Source organism: Cornus florida, unplaced genomic scaffold (genome assembly GCF_030987335.1).
Source record: "Cornus florida cultivar Cherokee Brave unplaced genomic scaffold, ASM3098733v1 CherokeeBrave_3.0.0_Hap2_Chr10, whole genome shotgun sequence".
NCBI classification, from domain to species: Eukaryota; Viridiplantae; Streptophyta; class Magnoliopsida; order Cornales; family Cornaceae; genus Cornus; species Cornus florida.
This window is the reverse complement of record NW_026775580.1, coordinates 100,848,633-100,874,713: the sequence shown is the minus strand read 5'-3', so window position 1 is coordinate 100,874,713 and position 26,081 is coordinate 100,848,633. Positions and strand designations below refer to the sequence as shown.

Genomic DNA, 26,081 nt, shown 5'->3' with positions numbered 1-26,081 from the left:
TTTAAAACTTTATTTTTCCTCTCTTTTAACGAACATAGTAAATTGTGAGCTTATTCTATCTTTTATCCAACTGAACAAAAACGAAGAAAGTACACAATTTCTGTCCGAGGATGTCTCATTCATTTATTTTTCTCTCCCTTCCATCTAATTTTTTTCTTTGAACATAAGTGACTTATCATTTGAATCAACCCATTGAGGTTAATTTGTACTCATTTTATTTAGGGTCAAGTACATTAAAAATCCCTAAAGTATGCTTACAGTGCATAGTAGACCCCTCATGTGCAAAAAATACCTCTAAAGTTTCAATTTGATGCAAATAAGTCCCTCTAACAAATTTAAACCCAAAGTTGACTAAATTACCTTTACTGAATCATTTTATAAAATATATAAAAATAAATAATTTTATAAAATGGCCGAAAAGGACAAAAAAACCTCTAAAGTTTCAATTTGAAGCAAATATGTCCATTTGACAAATTTAAACCATAAGTTGATTAAGTTAATCTTACTAAACCATTTTATAGAATTTGTAAAAATAAATAATTTTGTAAAATGACCGAAAATGATACTATTAGAGGTAAAATGATCGAAAATGATACTATTGAAGGACGTCGGCAATAGACAAGTAAAAATAAAAATAAAAGTTTAAAAAAAAATAATAATAAAGAAGTATAAATTAAAGAAAACAAATCTACTCTAAATGTTTTACATTGATATTGAATTTTTTTTTTCCTTGTTTTAGAAGTGTCTAGACGTTTTTAGCGATTGTGTCAGTGCTTTCTAAGCCGTGTCAAAACCATTGAAGTCCTCCTCCACTTTTCAGTAGCAAGCAGAAAAAAAAGAAAAAAAAAAAGAAAAAAAAGAAAAAAAAAACAATATGTTGGTTATTTTTTCCGGAAAATGTTGCTGGTTTTAGAATTGCTGGGAAAGTTTCTAAGTTCAACTTCTCAACCCCATTCGTCAAAATTAAAATTGTGGGTTCATCATTATTTAATTGTTATTCAAATACAAACAAAAGTAATTCAATTATTCTCCTTACACCCGTGTAAGTGACAGATGTAAATGTCCTTTTCCCAAGATTTGGTCAAATTAAATTTTTGACAAAAATCTTAAAACACTGAAAAACATATCCTTGCTTTTTCTTATTTGAAAACTCGATGATAAATGAGAAGTGTTTTTGAGTAATCAACTTCGTTTCGTGATTAATAATGAATAATTGTAGTATTTATTACCTTCTTTAAATGGTTAATCTAAAATGAAATTCTGCACTTGAAATAGAATGCAACTTAGAACAAATTAATGTGAATTTAATATTTATACTAACATTTAAAAAAATTACATGGACATAAATAATTTAAACATGACTCGCACAAACTAATTGATATGGATCAAAACGATTCGTTTACAATTTATTCAGATTCATATTCGATTTGTATTATAAATAAAATTTTAGTAAAAATTCACATGTTAGGTTTAGAAACATAGAATTTTAATTTTCTCAAATTTAAATTTAAATCTAAATCGTAAATTGGATTCTTCCAAATGCAACAATGTTTTAAATTCGGACTCGAAATGAAGATCCAAAATGGACTTCCGACCCGATTAAATTCAGGTCAATTGCGCTCCAAGCCCCATCTGCAAATTACTGTTGTGTGTGTTTGAGAGAGACAGAGAGAGAGAGAGAGGGGCTGGTTGTTTATAAAAAACGAATTAAACAGGCAATAATACATTGAGGGAAGCTTCTACAGTCAATGCAGTAAACCAAGCACGAGGACTCGAATTATGAGAGAGATGAGAAATTAACTCCGAGGCCTTCTAAGCAACCAAATTGAATGTATGCCAAAAGTCTTAAGCGGTTGAACAAAATCTGGAAAAGAGATTTGACGTCAATAACACCATTCATTTCTGTTTCTCTTCTTTCTTGGATTCACTCCTTCATAAACAATCTCTCTCTCTCTCCAATTTTCATCTCTTCCCATCTGGGTTGTCTTTACCCTTCTTCAATTCTCGTTTGATATGCTTTTCTCGTTTGGGTTTTGCATTTTCTAGCTCTTTACACACACCTCTGTCTCTGTTTTTCAACCTTTTCCTCCTCTTACCACCTTGGTTTTGGTTTTGTTTCAGTTCATTCTGTGTTCTCTTCAACAAAAATTTCACCTGGGTCTTTATTTTGACGTTTTCTAGCAAAATTTCTTTTTTTTTTTTTTTTCCATCTGGGTTTTCTTTTTGTGATAGAAATCTCTCCCTTCTTTCTCCTGCGTTTTCTTTGTTTGAAATTTCTTAATCTCTGATTTAATCTTATTTGTGTTAGAAATATCTCTTTCTCCCTTTCCCTCTCTCCTGGATTTTCTTTAATTTGTGTTAGAAGTCTCTCTCTCCCTCCTGGGTTTTCTTTTATTTGTGTTAGAAATCTCTCTCTCCATTATATGTTCAAACCAACAAATAATTGCTAATACTTCTTTTTGTCAACTCTGTTTCTGCTCTTTTCAATGAAATGTTTCTATTACTTGAAGAACAGAGCCAGACATAGAGAACAAAGATCAGCACCGGAACTAAACAACCTGAGCAAATCCGATGTTTCGGCAGCTGATAGGGTGAGCAAGTCTTCATGTTCTGCATCTTCGCAGCGCGGCATTCCGGAATTGTATGAAGAGAAAGCTCAGAATTTGAGGGTCTTCTCATTCTCAGAGCTGAGGCAGGCAACAAATGATTTCAATAGGCTGTTTAAGATTGGGGAAGGTGGATTCGGAACTGTGTATAAAGGCTCAATCAAGCCTGTTGATAAAAAAGGTGATCCAGTTATGGTTGCTGTTAAAAAGCTCAACAGAGATGGATTTCAGGTCTGTATTTTGATTTTTGATGTGATATTATAAACTGATTTGTGGGTGATTTGATTATTGTGTACTCAATCAATTATAGGTTTGCAAATTTTGGATGCTATGTGGTATCATGTTTGATTAGACTTTGTTGTGTTTTCTATGTAACTCAGTAGAATGCTAAAGTTGCAATTATCTGATAATTCATGGAATGTTGATGCATAAACTTACGTGTTTCGATTTGTTAACTCTTTGAATAAGGTGAGGCTGAGGTCCGTCAATGGCTTAATTATATTTTTCTCTCTGACCTATTGCAATTTTAGTGCAAAAAAAACAAGAAAGAAAGAAAAAACCTTTTTTCTGTGCCATTTTTATTTGGTGATTGGCATGGTCAAATTTCATATTCTAGGACATGTTCTCTATGTTAAGAGAGTGATTTATTGTGGACAACTAGATTCTATAGATTATTGGTAGGATTGCAAAACGCCCCACCCCACCCGCCCTATTTAGAACGGGTATGAGAATGGTTAAATAGTTTGGGGGGCGATAATGGGGTTAAGATTGAAAACCTGCACGATTACGGGACAAGAATGGGAAAAGGTTACCCCGCCTCAATTAATAAATGGTTTTGAACGGGACAGAGGAGCTATGCAATACGGGAATGGGGTTCGGTCCCCCACCCTAAACCCCTCCCGTTGCCATCCCTAATTATTGGGTATTGACTCATTTCTTTTAGTGGCAGCACATCGTTCCTTGAACCATTCCACAACGTTCAAATATCTATGATTGTTCATTGATGAGTGCAACAATCAACACAAGTACCAGTACTTTTTTTGGCTTTTGCAAAGACCTCAACATTCCAGCAAATAGGAAATTGTTGCCTTTGTTGTCTATACTTAAATTTTATGGCAAATCCCTGATGAAACAACGCTAATTGTCCTCTTTCCTACTTCTGGTTTCACAAAAACCTATAGCAAGCACATCGACACTTATTTTAGTGTTAGCACATCATTCCTTGAACCCTAATCGTTTAACAGTCAGGCTTGAGCAGTGTTGTGCCATTTGGATTTTTTTTTTTTTTTTTTTGAGAAGAAGAAGAAGAAGAAGAAGAAGAAAATAAATGGCATCTGTCAAGTACATGTATAGCAATGAGAGATCATATCATATGTCAGATATTTTTCAATTTTTTTTTTTTCTTTTTTTCCTTCTTTGCCTTGGTTGGTAAGAGGACCCCTTCTCGGGCAGGTTGGAAACCTACAGCATTTCCCGCAAAACCAAGAGTGACATTAGAAATTATCATGCCCTCTGCTATATAAGATGTATCAAACCTCTGGACGATCAGTACACTGCTCTGAGAATTTCAGTAGGAAATCTCTAGAGTACTTTTTGGCAACTACTCCATTTCCATCTTCACCATGATGCTTTCAATCTTCCAGAAACTTGCTTCACATTATCCAAAGTTTCCAGTTTTGGAATGGAGAGGTCAGCAGCATCTTCACAATCATCCGGCTCAGCTTTACTCTGCCCACTTATTTCACTCGATACAGCATCTTCCTTGGAAGAATCAATAGGTACCTGCTTCAAATTATTAGTAGAAGTGATTTCTGAAGAAAGAACAGTCGCCGTCTTTTGCAGAATTTCTTCTCTCTTCTTCTTACCTCTAGCCACAATGCTTCTTGTCCCATTAAGTTCTGGCACAGGTTTGTCCTTGGAACCAGATTCCAATACAGAAACCGACCCAGAACCAATATTCTGAATTCTTTCTCCATGTTTAACTGTTACTTCTGAAGAAGATGGAGTCAAAATAGAGTCCTGATCTAACAAACCAGCAGCATCTGCTTTTTGTTTTTGCAGAATTTCTTTTCTCTTCTTCTTACCCCCTTTACGCACAATACTTCTTGTCCTATTAAGTTCTGGCACAGGTTTGTCCTTGAAACCTACAGCATTTCCCGCCCTCTGCAGATCAATTGCATCCCTCAGCATGAACCTTACCCCAGAAGACAGTTTCATGTTTGAGAACCTCTCCATCATATCAAAATATGCATCCATGTGCTCCTTGCCTTTGGGATGATCAATTATTTCTCCAATTGTGCTCATTAATATGCACAAAGCTTCAATATATTCCTCATCAGGATTCTGGTACTGACCCAACAACTTCTTTATGCATTCATGCATTATTCTCTCAGTCAACATCTTCTTCTTGTACAACTCTCCAATCAGTCTAATGTTACCCAACATTCTACTTCGAGCCTGGATTCTCTTCTCCTCTCTTTCCTCTTCAGATTGTTTTACCTCACCTTCCTCCTCAGCTCGATTGGCTTCTTCCTGCTCTCTTTCCCCCCTCTCAAATTCCTCTTGGCATTTGTTCAGAAGTAATCTTTTGAAAGTAATCTTCTCATTGTCTTCACTGAAATCAGGTAATTCTCCAGAAAGATGATAACAGAAGTCGGCATACATTTCACAGAAAGTTGGTTCCATTAAAGCTTTATCAAAGATCTGTGAGATTACGCCAGTGAGAGTGACGGCAGTGTCAATATTAACCGCTTTAACTTGTTCAAAAAGTTTTTCGAAGTTCTGGGGAGTTAGCTTATTTAGAATAGCTTTCAACCGCCTCTGCTTTGCCTCTTCTTCATCATTCACTTTACCCACTTGATACTTCCTCTCAGCTCTGTGCATTACTTGTAAAGGAATCTGAGGAGAAGGAATTAAACCTTTCTGAAAAGCAGTGGCACGCTGCCACCTGTCAGAATCAGGGCTATTTCCCGCCCTATGCTGCCATTTGTTCTTTCTCAGATCAATTGCATCCCTCAGCATGAACCTTACCCCAGAAGACAGTTTCATGTTGTTTGATAACCTCTCCATCATATCAAAATATGCATCCATGTGCTCCTTGGCTTTGGGACGATCAATTATTTCTCCAATTGTGCTCATTAATATGCACAAAGCTTCAATATATTCCTCATCAGGATTCTGGTACTGGCCCAACAACTTCTTTATGCATTCATGCATTATTCTCTCAGTCAACATCTTCTTCTTGTACAACTCTCCAATCAGTCTAATGTTACCCAACATTCTACTTCGAGCTTGGATTCTCTTCTCCTCTATTTCCTCTTCAGATTGTTTAACCTCACCTTCCTCCTCAGCTCGACTGGCTTCTTCCTGCTCTCTTTCCCCCCTCTCAAATTCCTCTTGGCATTTGTTCAGAAGTAATCTTTTGAAAGTAATCTTCTCATTGTCTTCACTGAAATCAGGTAATTCTCCAGCAAGATGATAACAGATGACGGCATACATTTCACAGAAAGTTGGTTCCATTAAAGCTTTATCAAAGATCTGTGAGACCACGCCAGCGAGAGTGACAGCAGTGTCAATATTAACCGCTTTAACTTGTTCAAAAAGTTTTTCGAAGTTTTGGGGAGTAAGCTTATTTAGAATAGCTTTCAACCGCTTCTGCTTGGCCTCTCCTTCATCATTCACTTTACCCACTCGATACTTCCTCGCAGCTCCGTGCCTTACTTGTAAAGGAGTCTGAGGAGAAGGAATTAAACCCTTCTGAAAAGCAGTGGCACGCTGCCACCTGTCAGAATCAGGGCTATTTCGTTACATACCTCCCTGAGAACCCATGGAATGCATCGGCCCAGATAGAATGCCCCCACCATACTGACCAGGAGTCTGCACACCTGGGTTTCTTAAAACACCGTAATTGCCTCCTTGGGCAGGTCGGAAACCTACAGCATTTCCCGCAAAACCAATATCTAGTCTCAGATCCCTTCCTGGAGCAAGAGGACCAGAAAAAAAAGCAGGTACTGCAGCAGATTGTTTTATTGCCTTGGGCAACAATGTAGGCGTTGCTGCAAGACCAGGATTTGATTGCTGCGAAGAGCTTCTAGAAGAAGACTCTGAATCCCTTAGAGGATAAATTGAGCTAACTTCCCCAAGTGACGTTAGGAATTTAGGAGAGGGGCCTTTTTCAGCAGCAGCTGAGTTAACTGACAATGATGAATCAGCAAACTTTTCTTTGTCTGCAGCTGGTTTCACTGTCACCTGTACAGAAGCTGGAGCTGATGAGATTGCATTATGAGCATCACCAGAATGTTCCAAATTAGATGGTTCAGCAAAGACATGTGAAGAGGTGTCAGTTTTATTAATCGAAAAGGAATTAAGAGCAGATTGGTTTGTGAAAGATCCGGTCTGTGGGCCTCGGCTAACTGGGTAGTTAAACCTTGGTGGCTGGGAACCAGGAGTAATCTGGGTACTAGTTAGAGGAAGAGAACTTGGAGCTGGAAAAAAGAGAGAACTGGCATCATAAGAATTAGGGTAGTAATTCATATGATGAGGGGCAAATGGTGGAATAGGTTGGGATTGATGAGGCATATTAGAATGTGATCTTGGCCCTGATGACCCACTTTCCATATGCATATCTGTCCTTTTATCAAGTCTTAACATATGTGTCTCTGGATGTGTTATCTTGATAGGTTTACGAGGGCAGCCAAATTTTCCTGTCTGCTGTTGGGGGAATTGTGGGGTTATATTAATTCCCACGTTGCTTAATTGAGGATGCAGCGGCCGACCCATTGGAGACGAGAAATTCAAGCTCGGGCCCTGATGCATGATCCCTTGAGGCTGCAATGGAATGTGTGGAAGACCTGAAACAAATACCTGCTGCTGCACTTGAGGATTTCCTATTGGTAATGGCATTGGCATTTGCATCGGCATTGAAGTGGCTGCCATTCCCTGAATGGGAATCTGAGGCTGGTTAAATGGCATCGGCATAGAAATCCCAGTTATGGGATGAGCAGAAGGCTTCTGAGACTGGGCGACAGCGGCTGCAGATGAAAATTGAATAACCCTTTTGGCCTTGGGAATGGGAAGAGCTTCCACAGTATTAGCTTGGTCAACACCACCTGCATCCTTCTTTGGTGGTTGCTCTTTAGTAGCAGAAGGAATTGGCAACGTGGGCACCGCTCTTAAAGAATCATGGCGTGCCTGCCAAAAAAGAGAATCACATAACAAGAAGAAAATGGACAGCAAATACATTAGGGAAAAAAAGAAAAAAGAGAGAGAGAATGCTTCTCGGACACTATTATGAAAGTAACATTACTTGAATAGTCATGCTATTGCAAAACGATGATCAAACAATAAACATGAGAAGTCTAAAAAACACTTCTTGAATAGGCTCCACGTTAATCCACATAGACCACATACCATGTTCAAGCCAAATTCAAATTCTATGCCAAACATGTTTCAAGTATCAATGTTTTCATGATATCCACCTCAAAACTCATGGAGGGACGTGCACCGAAACTCATGGATAAAATGATAAATCAATGCTTAATTACTAGAGACTGAAAAGTCGGACACAAACCTGGTCACATTTCGGCTCATCCAAATTTGGGGGTGCTGAGCTAGTTCGAGCAGGTATCTGCAAATATAAAAGGACCATAATCTTTTCTCTTAGAACAGGACTTTAAAATTGTTGAGTTGCATAAAATCCAGGAGAACTTAAAATAGGCATGTAGTTATTAAAATCTAAATAAATATGCATGGAGAGTTCAAGAGAGTATTAAAGTACCTGCTTATCATTCATGAAACCAGGACTTATGGATCCAAATTGAAGAGGGAACGACCTGGACACAGCTCCTGGGGCTAAACCACCAGAAATGAGTATTAAATTGCTATTATATGCAATTGTAGTTACGGATTTGGTCCAGGTGAAAACTATCAAGAAAATTAATACTCAGACCAAAAAAAATTATATGAAATTCATGAAAATAAAAAACCATAATCACAGCATAAAGGCATATAAAGCAGTAAATGGATGTACCCTTTGTAGGTGTTGCAGGCGATGTGGTTTCAGTATTGACAGTAGCCGACTGAGAAGATGGAGCCTGCCTTCGTATTTTTCACACCGATAAAACCACAAAATTGATCACAAATCAACCAAACAAGTTTGGTTTTTCTATGGTACAAATTTTACCGATTGGAGAGAGAAAGTTGCGTGTCGGCTATCTCTTCGTTCACTCTTTTTCTCTGAAAAAGTATCGCATACAGTGTGTCTGACCACTTCCCTTTAACACACTCTCACGTGCTCTAATCCACGCGCCACCTTATGAAAATAATTGATGTTGGATTGAATTCTTGGAGTTCAAATTTACCTAATCTATTATTATAATTTTTTTCATGAATGTAATTAATAATGGGAAGCCAACAATAAATATGTGTGTAAGCGTCTAATGAATTGCACGCGTCAAAGGTTCGCGTATAACTGTAAAATATTCTATAAACTCGTGCGGTTTCTTTATACTTACCAGTACTATTACTTAACAATGAAGTGTCCAAAAAACATTTTCTACTTTTGTAACTTTTGTTTCTTTATACTTATTACTTAACAATGAAGTGTCCAAAAAACATTTTCTACTTTTGTTTCTTTATACCTTTTTTTGTAAATTATGAAAGATCCACATAATCCTAAAAAATAAATATATAGCCACGAGCAAATTTGTCTCCTACTTTCCTTAACCGTTTGGAAACAGCAATACCCCTAAATCCCCCCCCCCCCCCCAACAACTTTTGCCTTTCCAAGTGACGTGGAATCTTGGTTGAATATGTTTCACATTTTTGTGCAAATAAATAATATAATGCTATGTTCGGTATGAAATTGGTGAATTCGAAATTGTTTGTTAAATAATTTAAGCAATTGTTGTGATTTTAAGTGGGCAAATTACATAGATTCTAAGCTTTGATTACAGGGAAGGTGTCAAATTTAAGTAGTCATATTTAAATTTATTTATCATTTGGTGGGAGTCTATATAATGAACCTCTTTAGTACATTCACACTAGAAAATTACATAATTTTTTTAACGGCTCTCACGTTCTGAGTGTGAATTGGCTTTTTGAGAGCAAATTTTATCCCAATTCACAAATTTGATTTTGTCAATCATCGAATTCAATTTTTCAATTATCAAATTATGGACAATTACATATGACATTTATTGTGAATGACAATTACCATAATGCACTTAATATTAAGTAAAAACGATTAGAGGTGTGCAAAATTAAGAATAGACCTACAATATTAAAAAAAATAATAACAAATTCTTACTATATTGTTGTTATCTTTATATTTAATCACTTTTGTTTCGTTATTTACTTGATAAATGCTTAAAATATGAGATATTCAAATTAGTTCTTAAAATAATATATAGTCTAAAAATATTTAATGTGCGCACAGTATACAGTATATGTAAATAATCATATAGATTATTTTTAGTATTAATTTATAATATATATATATATATGTATATATATATATATATATATATTTTAAGAATCTAAATTGAATATATAAAATGCATTTTTATTATATAACACACACGCGCGGGCGTAATAGAAAAGTCTGCAAAAGAGAGAATTCATGTGTAACCTTATTTGTATAGGATTAAAGCAAGAATGGTAACTATGATAATACATTTTCTCGTGTTTATAAAATGACATTTTTACTATTTCATAATATATATTAAGGCCCATTAACAAGCATATATACAAATATTGAAAATATTTTATATATGTATAATAGCATACAAGTGCTCTGGATCGCCCACCTGATCTATGACTTTAAGTAGCATCCACAAAGCCTCCACAGGAATGTAAATTATATATTGGGGACAGAATATAAGTCCACGCCTGCTACGAAGATTATATATATATATATATATATATTGGGGACAGAATATAAGCCCAACCCAAACTAGTGGAACAATACTCATGTGGAACCCAATCTTTCAATATTTCGCTTCCCATGTGGATCATGTGTTGGGCCTAAACACACCCTAAACCTTAAATCAACCAATGTAGAACCGAACCAAGAAATTTCTTTACTTTTGAAGCATGAAATCATCATCGTCATGGAATTGGAATGTCAAGACAATGAATTTAAAGTTTGCATGAAATTCACACATTAAAATTGAAGTACGAGAACAATAGTTTAAAAATGCTAATATCATTTTTATAAAATTCACGCATTGAAATTAGAATTGAAGAACAATAAAAATGTTTCCCAACTTAGAATAGCCTATGCTCATTGAAATAGTAATCCGGGTGTTGTTGCTGTGTTTAGTTGCATTGAATTGATGCCTTAGAATTGGAATTAGAGAAAATAATAATAATAATAATTAATTTTGAATTAAATTTTGTCTAATTTCAATTTTAAGACACTAATTACATGCATGCAAGCGAACTCAGCATATGAATTTTTGGCATCAAACATTATAATTGTATGAATAAGTATTTTTCAACAATTCTATCATACACCTCCACCTTTGTTATAGATATCATATTCATGAAATACGATTCACTTTCAAGATGCCTAGGTGGTGAAATGGTTATATATATATATATATATATATATATATTAGTTGAACGTGTAGACTACATAACAAGCCAGTCACCACCCCCACTCACCAATTTCAACCATTTTTGAGTCCTAACAATTCATAAACCCGAATCTTCTTATATATTATTAGAAATCTTTAAATTAAACAATGTATGTGATCAAACTATTTTCCTATAATAGTTTGGAAATTTAATATTTGAAGCTAGTTTTACAAGGAATATTTCCAGCTTTCAACTTGAATTTGTGGGTATTTATTTGTTTTTAATTAAATACAAGGACTGTGAGTTTTTTTTAATAATTTGTAAAAACATTGATTTTTGGGAGAAAGATATGCAGATCAGGATTGTGAATCTTTTAATTTGATGGCAGGTGAAAATCCAATATTGGTGTGTTGAACCACTTGCATGTGACATTGTCCATGTATGATGCCAATACATACGCAATATGGTACGGTTCAATAAGGTTTTGGAATTGGAAAATGGTAGTGGATACAAGTGTCCAATTCATTGGTTTATTACAACTGTATTTTACCAACCAAACAATACATTTCGGTATAATATAAATAAAACTAAATGGTAAAATAATAGATTACACTCACACGGTAAACGTTATATATTTTGATATGGTTCTCAAAGACAGAGGATGAATGGTAATCATGTCTATTTTTGAGAATCATATCAAAATATATAACGTCTACTGTGTGAGTGTCATATAAAGTCATCTATTATTTTACTATTTAGTTTTATTTATATTATACCGAAATGTATTGTTTGGTTTGTAAAATACAGTTGTAATAAATATAAAATTGGAAACATAAATTTGATTGAATTGAATAATTATGATTGGACACCATTCAATAATTTTATCCTAATATTAATCTTGGCCAATAGCAGTCTTTCCAGACAAATCAAAGTTTGAAGCCAATATTTTAAATTAAAGTTGTCCCATAAGTTCATAACAGCAATAATTATATATATATAGGCTCTCATGCAGTTCAAAACAATGGACTTCTCAACGGACTAAAAGTCAAATAGTCAATTATACTTTACTACTTTATAATATGTAACCATAGTTAAAAATATTAACTTTAATAGTGAATTACCATACTTAGCAAATACAATCTCTCTCCTCCTTAATCTCTTCCGTCGTCCATTATCGCCATATCCACACCATCACCGCCATCGTCTTCACCACTACAACCACAACACAACTACCGTATTCATTCTCCAATAGCGGACTCCAAGGCTAATAGATCCAGGTCACCCTCTCTTATTTTTGCACTATCTCTTTCTCTCTCTTCTTTTTGCACTTTGATTTATTTATTTTTTATTTTTTGAACAAGGCATTTTATTATTTTTTTTTTTTTTAGTGTTCAAAGGATACCAATTTTTTAGGGTTCGTGAATAAGCACAACCTCTAATAATTAATGGAGTTTCAAATAGAAAGCATATATTGCTTAATCCTGCCATGAAAATAATAAAAGGTTACCATACATTAAGAAACTCATTTATATTTGATTGGATGGTCACTATTTCAATGCTTTTGTAGTTTCAACTTATTCATTCTCAAAATCGATCTAATTTACATTATTTGTATAGTAATAATAATAATACTCAAGTTGGTTTTGGCTTGAAAAGTTTCATGTCCTACCGATATTGTTTATTGTGTTTTATGTCAAATATCATATAACAATCCTACAACAGTTAAAAGATGACTAAATATTAAAATTTTAGAAGGGCACGAGAAACAGAAACTTATAAACTGGTTTATGACAATAAAAATAGAAAATAAAAAATTTGACACTTGTAATTATCATAGTGGAAAAAAAAAAAAATTTTGAATTCGCCCATTGAGGGAATCCATTGAGCAGTGTGAGAAGAAGATTTAAAGTGAAGTTGCATGAGTTAGATCGAAAATATCTCTGCAAATATTTGTTCACTTATTTTACTGCAGTATTCTCCACTTTTGGTGCTATTATCTACAATATGAATGATGATTTCTACGGCTAAGAAATGGAAATATGAATGTCGAAAGTGTAATCAAAAGCACAATTCTCTCAGGTCAATCCATATGGCAACAGTGTCTAGAAAACAAATTAATTAGGGCCCATACATATTATATTATGGGTACAACTCTGCTTTTCAATTAAGATAGACCACGTTAGTATTGGTATTTCCAGGTGTTATCACACGTTTACAATCCTACTAACATTAACAATAACTTTAATGCTAAATGTGTAAATAGGAAACTCCTTCTCATGCCATGAACATAAATTTTAATCTTATTTTGTGTAAACAGGTCGTTTGATTATAAAACCATTATAGGTGGAATCAAATCATGGAAGGGAGATAATTTATACTGGGAAATAGGAGGGAATATGGACTTTGAATTAGAGAGTAGACAAAATATTGGTAATATGTCCAGTGAAAGAGAAGAACATGTGGTGTCAGATGAAAATTGTTCAGATATGGTGTACAATCCTCAAGTAGCAGCTGAGCTTCAGCCTAAAATTGGTCAACAATTTCAAACAATTGATGATGTCAAAAAATTTTACAATGCATATGCGAAAGCCTCTGGCTTTAGTGTTCGAAATTCGTCTGTTAAAAAGAGGCAAGAAAGTGGTGAGATCATAAGGAAAGAGTTTGTTTGTTAGAAACAAGGAAAGGGTACAATAGTAGCGAATATTGAGGCAAAAAGGCGACGAGGATCAATCAAAGAGAATTGTAATGCAAAACTTGCTGTGTTATCAACTAATAGCTTATACGAAGTTAGTATATTTGATGAGAGCCATAGTCACCCATTGGCAACTCCACGGAAAACACATTTTTTACAATCTCACCGCAACATTTCGACTGCCCAAAGGGCATTGACTAAACAACTCAGCATGGTAAATATACCACCACATCAACAATTCAATTTATTGGGAGTGCAGGCAGGGGGGTTTGAGAATATTGGTTGTACGCAAAAAGATTTGTATAACCATGAAAGGGATAAGCGTAATGAGATGAAGGGGCATGATGGAGATATGTTGCATAAGTATTTAAAGTTTGAACAAGGAAAAAATCAGTCATTTTATTTTAAAATTGAGGCAAATGATGAAAATAAGATTACTCATTGTTTTTGGGCCGATGCAACCTCAAGACAAGCTTACAAGTTTTATGGTGATGTGATAATATTTGATACTACTTATAATACCAATCGGTACGGATTGATCTTCGCGCCACTAATGGGGGTCAATAATCACTGTCAGACAATAATATTTGCTTGTGCATTCTTGAGTGATGAGACCATAAATTCTTTTGTTTGCCTTTTCAACCAATTTTTGGAAGTTATGTCTGGTGATGCTCCTAAGATGATTATTACTGATCAAGATCCAGCTATGACAAATGCAATTTCACAAACTCTACCAAAGACATTTCATAGATATTGTAGTTGGCACATTTTAACAAAATTTTCTGAGAAGTTAGATTCAGTTAAATATAGTGCTTACTATAAAGAGTTTTCGAATTGCATTTGGAAATCGGAGACTAAGGAAGAGTTTGACTTGAAGTGGATAGATCTTGTTGGGAAGAGTGGATTAAATGACAACAAATGGCTACAATTAATGTATCAAATTTGTTCAAAATGGGTACCAGCTTATGTGAATCATGTTTTTTCGGCTGGTATGTCAAGTAGCCAACGAGCAGAAAGCTCCCACTCGTTCCTAAAAAAATATGTTTCAAAAAATAATTCATTGGTAGATTTTATGATTCAATTTGGTAGGGGACTTATGCGTCAACGTCATGAAGAATTAATGGCGGATCACAAAGATATGGTTGAGAAGCCTAAAGTGAAAATGACTCATGAGTTTTTGTTGCACGTGGTTGATATCTATACTCGCGAAATGTTTAATAAATTTCATGATGAGATATCGGAGAGCTTGCCGTATAGGTTTGAACTTCTAAAAGAGGATGAATATCACAATATATACAAAATTCAAAGAAAAAATGTCGAACATTATCCATTGCGAGAAATTCATTATGACAAGGTGTTGGATTTTGCTTCATGTACTTGTAAAAAATTTGAGAGTTTGGGAATTCCTTGTAGGCACGTGTTAGGGTACTTGCACAAAAAACATAATTATGAAAAATTGCCAAGTCAATACATTTTGAGTAGATGGACAAAAAAGGCAAAATTAGGGCTGTGGTTGATCAAAGTGGCATTGAGATAATTGATAATAGATCATATCTAATTCAACGTAGTGAATTAATTCAACTAGCTTTGGATGTGGCTGATAAGGCCCTTACTAGTGGAGAAACAACTAAGGTTTATACCGATGTTTTGGGTGGTGCACGTGATAAATTCAATCAAATGGTTGGTTGTAATACAAGTTTAGTTGATGTTGTAGAAAGAAGTCAAATTCAAAGTGTAGTTGCTTCGGGTAATGTGAGCTGCAGTTATTATAGTGAACCGAGCCAAGTACGTGCAAAAGGGTGTGGCAAAAAGGTTAAGGGAGGGAAAGAGAATGCATTAGGAAGGGCCAAAATTTTTGAAGCTAGACGGTGTAATGGGTGTGGTTTATATAAAAAGTGCAAAAAAACACTCTACTGTTTTAATTTCTGCAAACAAGGACATTTCAATTGAAATGTCTGAAATACCCCATAATTTTTTCTCCTCTATCCTCAGATTCTCTCTCCCCTCTCTCTCACCGCCACAGCCATCACCTTCATTCTTTCTCTCACCACCCCCACCACTTCACTGTACAAAGCTCGGTTGATATTGCTGTGAGCTTCTTCGGTCCGATCTTAAGCTTCGCCGACACTCGAGTGGGTCTTCGTCATTTGGACACTTGATGGTGTGAACTGGATTTTGCTCCTTTGAGCTCGCCGGAAATGATGGAAGCTTTAGTTGGGCACTTGAAGATTGTTGAGCTTCAAGCACTGCCCCAAAAATGGGTCTATAGAGAGAGAGTAGAAAGAGATGAGAGAGAGTAAGTTACAGGGGCCGGACCGAAAATGAGGAAGTTACAGCGGAGTATGAAAGCGAAGGACGGCGGCAGCAACTTAGCTGAGCTTTGTGGTGGTCATTTTTGGCAGAGGTGGGGGAATTGAGTTTGGAGAGCATCGAAGATCGGTTTGGGTAATGGAGAGACCGTCGGCGGAGGCGGTGTTGGTGGTGGTGGAGATGAGAGGGAGAGCAAAGTCGACTGTGAAGGAGGGGAGGAGGATAAGAATCCATTTAGAAAAAATGGGTCTGTAGAGAGAGAATCCTATAGAGAGAGTAGATAGAGAAAGAGAGGAGAGAGAATCCATTTGACCGCCATTATTGATGAAGCTTTCAGGTGGCGCTCTCTCGCCGGCATAACTTCGAGCTGCCGTTTTTCACATTCGGAGTAGGAAGCAGATTGATCTCATATACTTGTTCGAATTTCGATCAGTGATACCCAATTGGCTAAAGAGCCGTTGATATTGGTGATTAACTTGGATGGGTATTGGCTTTGTGATTCATCTTGCAGCGCGCAGATACTCCATATCAAGGGACTTTCACCTGCGAGTTGGCTTTCAACTGCTGGTGTAGCTTTGGGTGGTTCAAGATCCACCTGGTGTATATCACTGTTATTGTAAAAGGGTGGGTCATCAAAGAATATTTTTAACCTAACATCCTTTGATTGTTGTCATCATACCATAGCTCAGGGAACCCACAATAAGGAAATTGCAATGAAATAGCCATTTAGGGTAGGAAAATAAGGAGCCGTCTTCTTTGGGAGGGCCGGTGCTGCCATGGGAGAGAGGAGGGCATTTTGGGTTTTTTATAAAAAAAAAATTAGTCAAAATCGGTGATTAGGGAGCAATTTGCTCATAAAATGTATAATATAGGGTGTTATACAATTTTTCTAATAGGGAGTTTTTTTACACTTTTGTATACAGTGGGGGTGTTTTTTGCACCTTATATATATATATATATATATATGCACATATATATAGAGGATGAATGATAATCATGTCTGTCTTTAAGAACTATATCAAAATATATAACGTTTACTGTGTGAGTGTCACATAAAGTCGTCTATTATTTTACCATTTATTTTTATTTATATTATACCGAAATGTATTGTTTGGTTGGTAAAATACAATTGTAATAAATATAAAGTTGGAAACATAAATTTTGATTGAATTGAATAATTATGGTTGGACACCATTCAATAATTTTATCCTAATATTAATCTTGGCAAATAGCCGTCTTTCTAGACAAATCAAAGTTTGAAGCCAATATTTTAAATTAAAGTTGTCCCATAATTTCATAACATCAACAATTCTATATATATATATATATATATATATTACAATTACCACTATGCACTAGATGACAGAGTGTTGTGTATATATATGAGTAGTATGCAATACGTACAAACATCCCACTTCCACGAGAGGACATTATTGTTATTTGTTCCATTCCTGTTCCTATAAAATCTCAAGTGGGGTACCACTTTTATCTTTCTTGTGTCAAAATGGCATACTGGGAAAACACGTCTCCAGTCGCTATACTTTACGGAGGATGAAATTGATTTGTCTCTACTCTCTCCCAAACCAAGAATGAATCATACAAAGGATATGCACTGAAAATGACTTATGTCTGATGTCTCGATACAGATACAGGTACAGATACAGACATATGACACAATTAGGGTCGGTCCTGGGTTGGGCATAGACGATTTAGGCACTTTTAGACGTGGTTCGTTGTATCGCTCAATACGTGACGTATTATTTAATTTATAATTTTTTTTAAGGGATTGATATCATTAAACACTCATGAACCGACTTTTTCGGATGGTTTACATTGATATTCGACTAAATTCGTTACATCGCGACCGTGACCGTTCGTAACTAATACCGCGACTGCAAACTATGATTTTAAGGCATTTAATTTGAAATGGCCTTGTTGCCTAAGGCTACCGCTATTAGGAAAGCCCCAAAATTTTAAATTTCTTTATTTAAGTTATTTTATAATTATTTCTTAATATTATTAAAAACTAATAAATATAGAAATTTAATAGTGAGCCTCAAAATTTTATATTCTAAAATAATTTTTTTTCCCTCTAGTTGGTACTCACACACACATGCATCCAGTGAGACTCGAATCCTGACCTTTCTTTGAAAAATAGGGGCTTGGTACCGCTAAATTACTGGTATGTTGATCTCTCTCTTTCTCATTCACGTTTTTTTTAATTTAACTATAATCAATATAGAAATATTGGACCCCAAATATTTATATTGAATTTTTATTTTTTGTCTATGTCTTCCTTTCTCTCCTCGTCATACATAATCTTAATATTGGGCCCAAATATTTCTCTCTCTCTCTCTCTCTCTCTCTCTTCGCATTTTTTAAACCACCACAAATTTTTTTTTTGATAAGTTCTATCCGCAGTAAATATTAAATATGTATTTAACCAACCATTGTTCGAAAAAGTAGTGAAACTTTCCATTTATCATTTTTTTTTTTTTTTCACACTCTCTTTCTACTCTCATTACAAGTTTATTATTCTCTTTCTTCTCCATTCAATACTCATTACTCCCAATTTGGATTCTGACGACGGCCGTTCCAATACGCCAAACTAAATGTAGTGAATGTGTGGTTCAAGAAAAGCCTTTTATGTCAAATTTAAATTTATAAAAACCACTACCAACACTACTACTAACGTAGCAAGAGTGAGTAGGGATCGTCCCAAGGGATTATACGTGTTGGAATTTCAACTTCGACTCTAGCGTACCAAATGATTGCAAAAGAGAATTGGGTTGGTTGATTACTTCTAGAAAAGAATTAATTAAAATGCAATAAGATAAAGAGTAAGTAAGAAGGAAGGATCTTGGGGTGTAGAGATCACCACCAAACAATACCATTCCAAACCATAATCAAGTGACTAATGAGGGAAATGAATGTGTTGCAACAATGTTGTGTGTGTAAAAGACATTCAATTGGTAAGGGTGACTCAACAAGTGCAAATTGTCTCAATCAACATGTGTGAGGCCACAATACATCTATTGGTAGAGGAATATATTGTCTAGACATCATGTGAAGAGAACAAAATATCAAATCAAGTCATTGAACCTTTCATTAAGCTCATAGTCCAAGCAATCCATAAGGATGACTTAGTTAAACATGCATTATCTAAACATCATGTGAGAGGTACAAAATATCTATTGGGAGAGGAATAAATTGTCTAAACACATGTGAAAGATACAACATATCATAACTAGTCATTAATCCTTCATTAAGCTCACAATCCACATACAACACAATATTAGAGGAATATGCCATTTGGACTCACAAGCATGGAACATCAAACATCAAGAGTAGATTGTCCTCCCATCTAACATTACACTACCACTACACTAAATCTACACTACTAGCATGAAAATAAAACTATCTAGACTAGGGGAGAGGCACAAACCATCAAGAATAGGCATAAACCATCAAATGAACCAAAATAGCATTCATTAAGCATATCATCTTGATAATCTCTAGATCTATAGCATCAATACACATAGACATGTATCAAAAACACTAAATCTAGAGATAAACACATGAATATCCTACTCTAGCATACATAGACATATGGATAGAATAGAATAGTCAATTGGAAGCATTAAACCATACAAACCATGAAATAATCAAGATTTATATATACATGAATATCAAGATGTATCATACAACACTAATCCCTCAATAATACACAAGATTAGAGTATAGAAAGCATGCTTGGGGCTAACTCTAGCCCCAAGAGGATGTCTAGACACTCATGGTAGTGATGATCCAACCCTCAAGGGCTAACTCCATGGCTGCTCCTTGTTGGTGAAGATCTCCTCCAATGGTGTTCTAGCTTCCCTCCTTCCTCATCTCCAAGAAGAGCCTCCAAGATGATTTTCAATGTGTGACAAGAGACTCTAGACTCCTCTCCAAAAAGTGTATCATATTCCTTATATAGGTAGGTCAAATACACCCTATGATGAGCTGTGGTCGTGCAAGGCATATTCTCTAATGATTGGGTGAAGGACGGAATAAATGAGTTGGACTTTAACTTTTTCTCGCTGGAGCAAGTTCGATCGATCGAACCTTAACTTGGATCGATCGAAGATGGGTTCGATCGATCGAACTGCATCTTGGACCGATCGAAGTGGTCTGACTCCTCCGGATAAGGACAAGGCTGAGATATTTCGAAGATATTTATGGGGAAAAGGACAAAAGTGGTTGGTAGGCGTATAGCTGTGGATAAGATCAATCATTTGAATAGGACAAAATAGGGTTCGATCGATCGAAGGTGATGTTGAATCGATCAAACTTGGAATTTCAGCAAAGGCCAAGGTTGGATCTATCGAGAAGTACTGTGATCGATCATAGATGTTCGATCGATCGAACTCTAAGTCAAACAAGCAGGTATGGTCCTCCACATATCAAGAAAATGATCATGAAAATCGAAACAAGTCTAGAATCCATGTGAGAGGTCCGGCATCAAGTGTGTTGCTATCTTAGCTAACTGGAGAAGTAATCACATCATTACCCTCAAACTAGCACACAAATCTAGTACCGATCATCAAGATAAGAGAGTGGACATTTTATTAAAGCTTTATTGTTCTAGGTGCGCTTATTCTTTTCACTCTATTTTTTTTCTTTTTTTTATTGAGGATCAAAGATGGAAGTATTGTGCAATGTGTTGATCTCTTAAGCTTTCTAGAAGATTCACGTAGCGAGCGTTAGGTCAATGACTCCCAAACCAGATGGCTTTAGGGCATTAGGTGTTAAGACACCCCTACGGACTTACAAACTCAAATCAACTAGGCTACAAATCAAGACAACAACCATCTAATCATTTCCTACTTCTCACCTTTTGGGAGAAGTCCTCACTTTTATTGCTTTTGCAACTTTTTTTTTTTTATTTTTTATTTTTATTTTAATTATTAACCTAGAGTTTGGGCCCTCCACCTTTTGGCGCGAGAAATTCACTGCTTAATGAGGCAAGAATCCCGGCTACTCAATGAAAAGGGGTTGTTATCCACCTTTATCAAGAATGAAAGCTTTCAATGCACTACTAGCCCAATTGGGATATAACCAATTCAATAATCAACAAAGCATGTACCCCACAATTGAATGCTAGCGTGCGCCGGTGCTAGTGTAGAATCCTAGAATGAATCTCAAAACAATCACAAATTTAGGATGATGTGGACCATAAATGCAAGCAAGATATCAATCTTTTGAAAAATTTACTCCTAAATGGCATCCTCAAGGCATACAAGGAGTATTGGACTCTCAAGTCAAGCAATTTTTAAATTTTAAGCAATATAGTCCTCAAAAGATCAAAATCATAACTAACATCAATCTCAAATCTCAATCATGCATTTAAAGCTAAAATCTTAAGTAGAATGCAACAAGACACCTTACCCCCAAACTTAAACCGCACATTGTCCTCAATGTGCAATGAAAAAAAAAAAAAAAAAAAAAAAAAAAAAAGTGGAAAGAGTATACCGTGGTGGTGTAGACATGAAGCCCGGTCATGATCCAATTCGAAAGACGTCTCCCCCAAACTTGGAATCAACAACCTACTTGAATAACCACGCTAGCAAACTCACATCAAATATCAAATGAGATAAGAATAATTAAATCAAGCATTCTAAGGCAATGTAACACATGATGCAAGAGAGATATAAGATCAAGCCCTAACTAAAGCATAAAGTATATTTTTCATTTAATGAAAGCAAGTATATACAAAATGCAAGAAAAACAAAGAATAAAATGCATGAACAAAATATAAAAAGAAAATTAAATAAGGTAAAATGTAATGAAAGAATATGTACAATGCAAGAAATGAAAAACAATATGTGTAATGCAAGAAATGAAAAGGGACATGTACAATGCAAAAAAATGAAAAGAATATGTACAATGCAAGTATATACAAAATTTTCTTACTTTTTGTTTTTCATTTTTTTTTTTTTTTTTTTTAATATATATGTGAAAACATGCAAAGAAAAATGAAAAATGTAAGAAATATGCAAAATGGGTGCTAAGTTTAACGTCTCTAGCAAGACGGAATGCTTATTTGAAAAATCGTCTTTTTATTATTATTATTATTATTTTTTTAGATAAAACAAATATGTACACAAATAAAAATAAAAAGACAAGTGAATAAAAATAAATAAATAAATAATAAAAATAAAAATGTAAGAAGTAAAAATGTAAGGAAATAAAGAATGCAAAATTTTTTTTTTTTTTTTTTGAAATTAAAAATTAAAGTTAAACAAAATATTTTTGGATTTTTGGAAATAAGATAAAAGGAAATAAAATAAAATAAAAGAAGTATTATATTTTTTTTTATTTTATATATATATATATATTTTATTTATTTTTAATACCAAGATAGAAGTAACTAAATAAAATAAAATAAAATAAAAAATAAAATAAAAATAGAAATAGGAAAAAGTCAAAAAGTCAAAAGGTCAAAGGAGCAAAGCTGTGATCGATCGAAGATGAAGTTCGATCGATTGAACATAGCTGTGATCGATCCGAGATGAAATTCGATCGATCGAACATGTAAAATTTTGGAGATCCCGAGAGCATGCACTTTCAGAATTTGGATGCAGGTTCAAAATTTTTCTAAGTGTTGGGACTCATGATCGATCGAACCACATGTTGGATCGATCGAAAGGTAGTTCGATCGATTGAAATTGTTTACGATCGATCGAACTTTTGAAAATTAGGAGATCCCGAGAGCATGCATTTTGGAATTTGGATGCAGGTCCAAAATTTTTCTAAGTGTTGGGACTCAAGTGGAGTTGGATCGATCGAATCCATAGTTGGATCGATCGAAGAACAATTCGATCGATCGAAGGTGCTCTTGTGATCGATCGAACTAGTACCAAATGCCTAATTTTGAACTGAAAGTGCAGAAAATCCTATGCTAAGCCCCAATGATGGTAATAAGAATGAAAATTTGAAAAATAGATGGAAGAATGTACACAAGAATGAAAAATTAAAAGAAATGAGGGAGGAATAGAGTTGTGAAACTCTACGAATACTAGTGTTTAACGTCTCTAGCAAGACGTTAGGTCAACGCACTAATCAAATGAATCAAAGACTGGATATAAAACATCCTTATTGACCCTCTTTTCACTTTTCTCATTTAATGTCCCACTTATGACAATAAAATCATCCTCCAAAAGAATGACTTGAAAAGAAATAAAAGAGATGATATTGTTCCTTTCATCCACGGTCTTGAAAACAAAATCAATCATAGTTAGGCTTGCCTCTTTGTTGTGTTCTTGAAACACATTCAAATGATCATCCATATTGATAATTGGTGAGGCATTGTCTTTCAAAGACTCATTTGGATTAATAAGAAACACCATCTCTTCATCCCTCTTCTCCTCCTCATAAATTACCATTTCCTCACCTTCTAAGTAAGCTAAAGAGTCCATTAGAGAGTTTATTTTATTTTTAGAGTTTTTAAAGTCAAAACCACAATTTTTATACATTTCCAAAAGACACTCCTCAAGAGGGTCATTAGAGATAATAGAAGGAAGGCCCTCTTCAACAAGTTCCTCCTCCTTCTCTCTTACCTCAAGTGTGGTCAACATCTCCTCACTCTCTAGAGTAGCCATGTCCGAGATAAAATCAATATCAAAAAAAGGAAAGTCCTCATTAATCATGTTATGTTCTATTGGATTAGCCACTAACTTACTTGCCACTTCCTCCTCTATACAAGATAGAGTGCTAGGCATTAGCTCACTTATTTCATTCTCCTCACTCTCATCATCCTCATCTATATACATTGAAGTTCTTGCCATTTTTTTATTTGCCTCTTCCTCCTCCTCTTGATGAGAAAGAGTACTTGCAATTTGCTCAACTTGAGCTTCTAAGTTGGCTAAAGTTTGAGAATGAGAATTAATAAGTGAAGTGTGTGAAATATGCATATCAAGTAAAGGTAACACTTTTTCTTCAAATCCGGGTGAGTACTTAGAAGGTGGTGGAATTGATTCATCATAAAATGGTGGTGGAGGGTAATAGTCACAAGAAGGATTAAATGAGTGATCAAGTCCATAATAAGATGATGCATGAAATTAATTGGACTCAATCTCATAAGGATTAAAATGTGATGGAGAAGCATAAGGTGAAGGGATGTAATTCCCCCCAAACTTGGATCAAACAATTTCTCCATTCACAATTAAAACCCAAATGCAAGAAAAAATTGGCCTTAACAAGGGCCTATGCTTAGACAAAAATTTAACAATAAAATGAGCCTCAACAAGGGCTATCACACGCATACAAAGAAGTGAAACAATTAAAATACAAGAGTGCCAAGAATTGCTCACAATGGTCCTTTAGCACTTCAACTCCAAATTTAGCTTTTAAGCTCCAATGATTGCTTTAAGTTCCAAAGTTCGCCTTCCTTGCAGTCAAGTACCTAATTGAACAAATAATAATGAGAATCAAGAAAAAAGAATATATAATGGAAAATAAAATAAAAATAGAAGCAATCTAATGAACACTATTGTCTAGTTTAATTCCAACAAAATCGTTAATCCCCGGCAACGGCACCAAAATCTGACGACGGCCGTTCCAATACGCCAAACTGAATGTAGTGAATGTGTGGTTCAAGAAAAGCCTTTTATGTCAAATTTAAATTTATAAAAACCACTACCAACACTACTACTAACGTAGCAAGAGTGAGTAGGGATCGTCCCAAGGGATTATACGTGTTGGAATTTCAACTTCGACTCTAGCGTACCAAATGATTGCAAAAGAGAATTGGGTTGGTTGATTACTTCTAGAAAAGAATTAATTAAAATGCAATAAGATAAAGAGTAAGTAAGAAGGAAAGGTCTTGGGGTGTAGAGATCACCACCAAACAATACTATTCCAATCCATAATCAAGTGACTAATGAGGGAAATGAATGTGTTGCAACAATGTTGTGTGTGTAAAAGACATTTAATTGGTAAGGGTGACTCAACAAGTGCAAATTGTCTCAATCAACATGTGTGAGGCCACAATACATCTATTGGTAGAGGAATATATTGTCTAGACATCATGTGAAGAGAACAAAATATCAAATCAAGTCATTGAACCTTTCATTAAGCTCATAGTCCAAGCAATCCATAAGGATGACTTAGTTAAACATGCATTATCTAAACATCATGTAAGAGGTACAAAATATCTATTGGGAGAGGAATAAATTGTCTAAACACATGTGAAAGATACAACATATCATAACTAGTCATTAATCCTTCATTAAGCTCACAATCCACATACAACACAATATTAGAGGAATATGCCATTTGGACTCACAAGCATGGAACATCAAATATCAAGAGTAGATTGTCCTCCCATCTAACATTACACTACCACTACACTAAATCTACACTACTAGCATGAAAATAAAGCTATCTAGACTAGGGGAGAGGCACAAACCATCAAGAATAGGCATAAACCATCAAATGAACCAAAATAGCATTCATTAAGCATATCATCTTGATAATCTCTAGATCTATAGCATCAATACACATAGACATGCATCAAAAACACTAAATCTAGAGATAAACACATGAATATCCTACTCTAGCATACATAGACATATGGATAGAATAGAATAGTCAATTGGAAGCATTAAACCATACAAACCATGAAATAATCAAGATTTATATATACATGAATATTAAGATGTATCATACAACACTAATCCCTCAATAATACACAAGATTAGAGTATAGAAAGCATGCTTGGGGCTAACTCTAGCCCCAAGAGGATGTCTAGACACTCATGGTAGTGATGATCCAACCCTCAAGGGCTAACTCCATGGCTGCTCCTTGTTGGTGAAGATCTCCTCCAATGGTGTTCTAGCTTCCCTCCTTCCTCC

At 35.0% G+C, this 26,081-nt stretch overlaps 1 pseudogene; it reads right to left on the bottom strand.

The window, feature by feature from the left end:
- Window positions 1-3,909: 3,909 nt before the first annotated feature.
- Window positions 3,910-8,710, bottom strand: LOC132278249 (eukaryotic translation initiation factor 4G-like; annotated as a pseudogene).
- Between the last annotated feature and the right edge of the window lie 17,371 nt (window positions 8,711-26,081).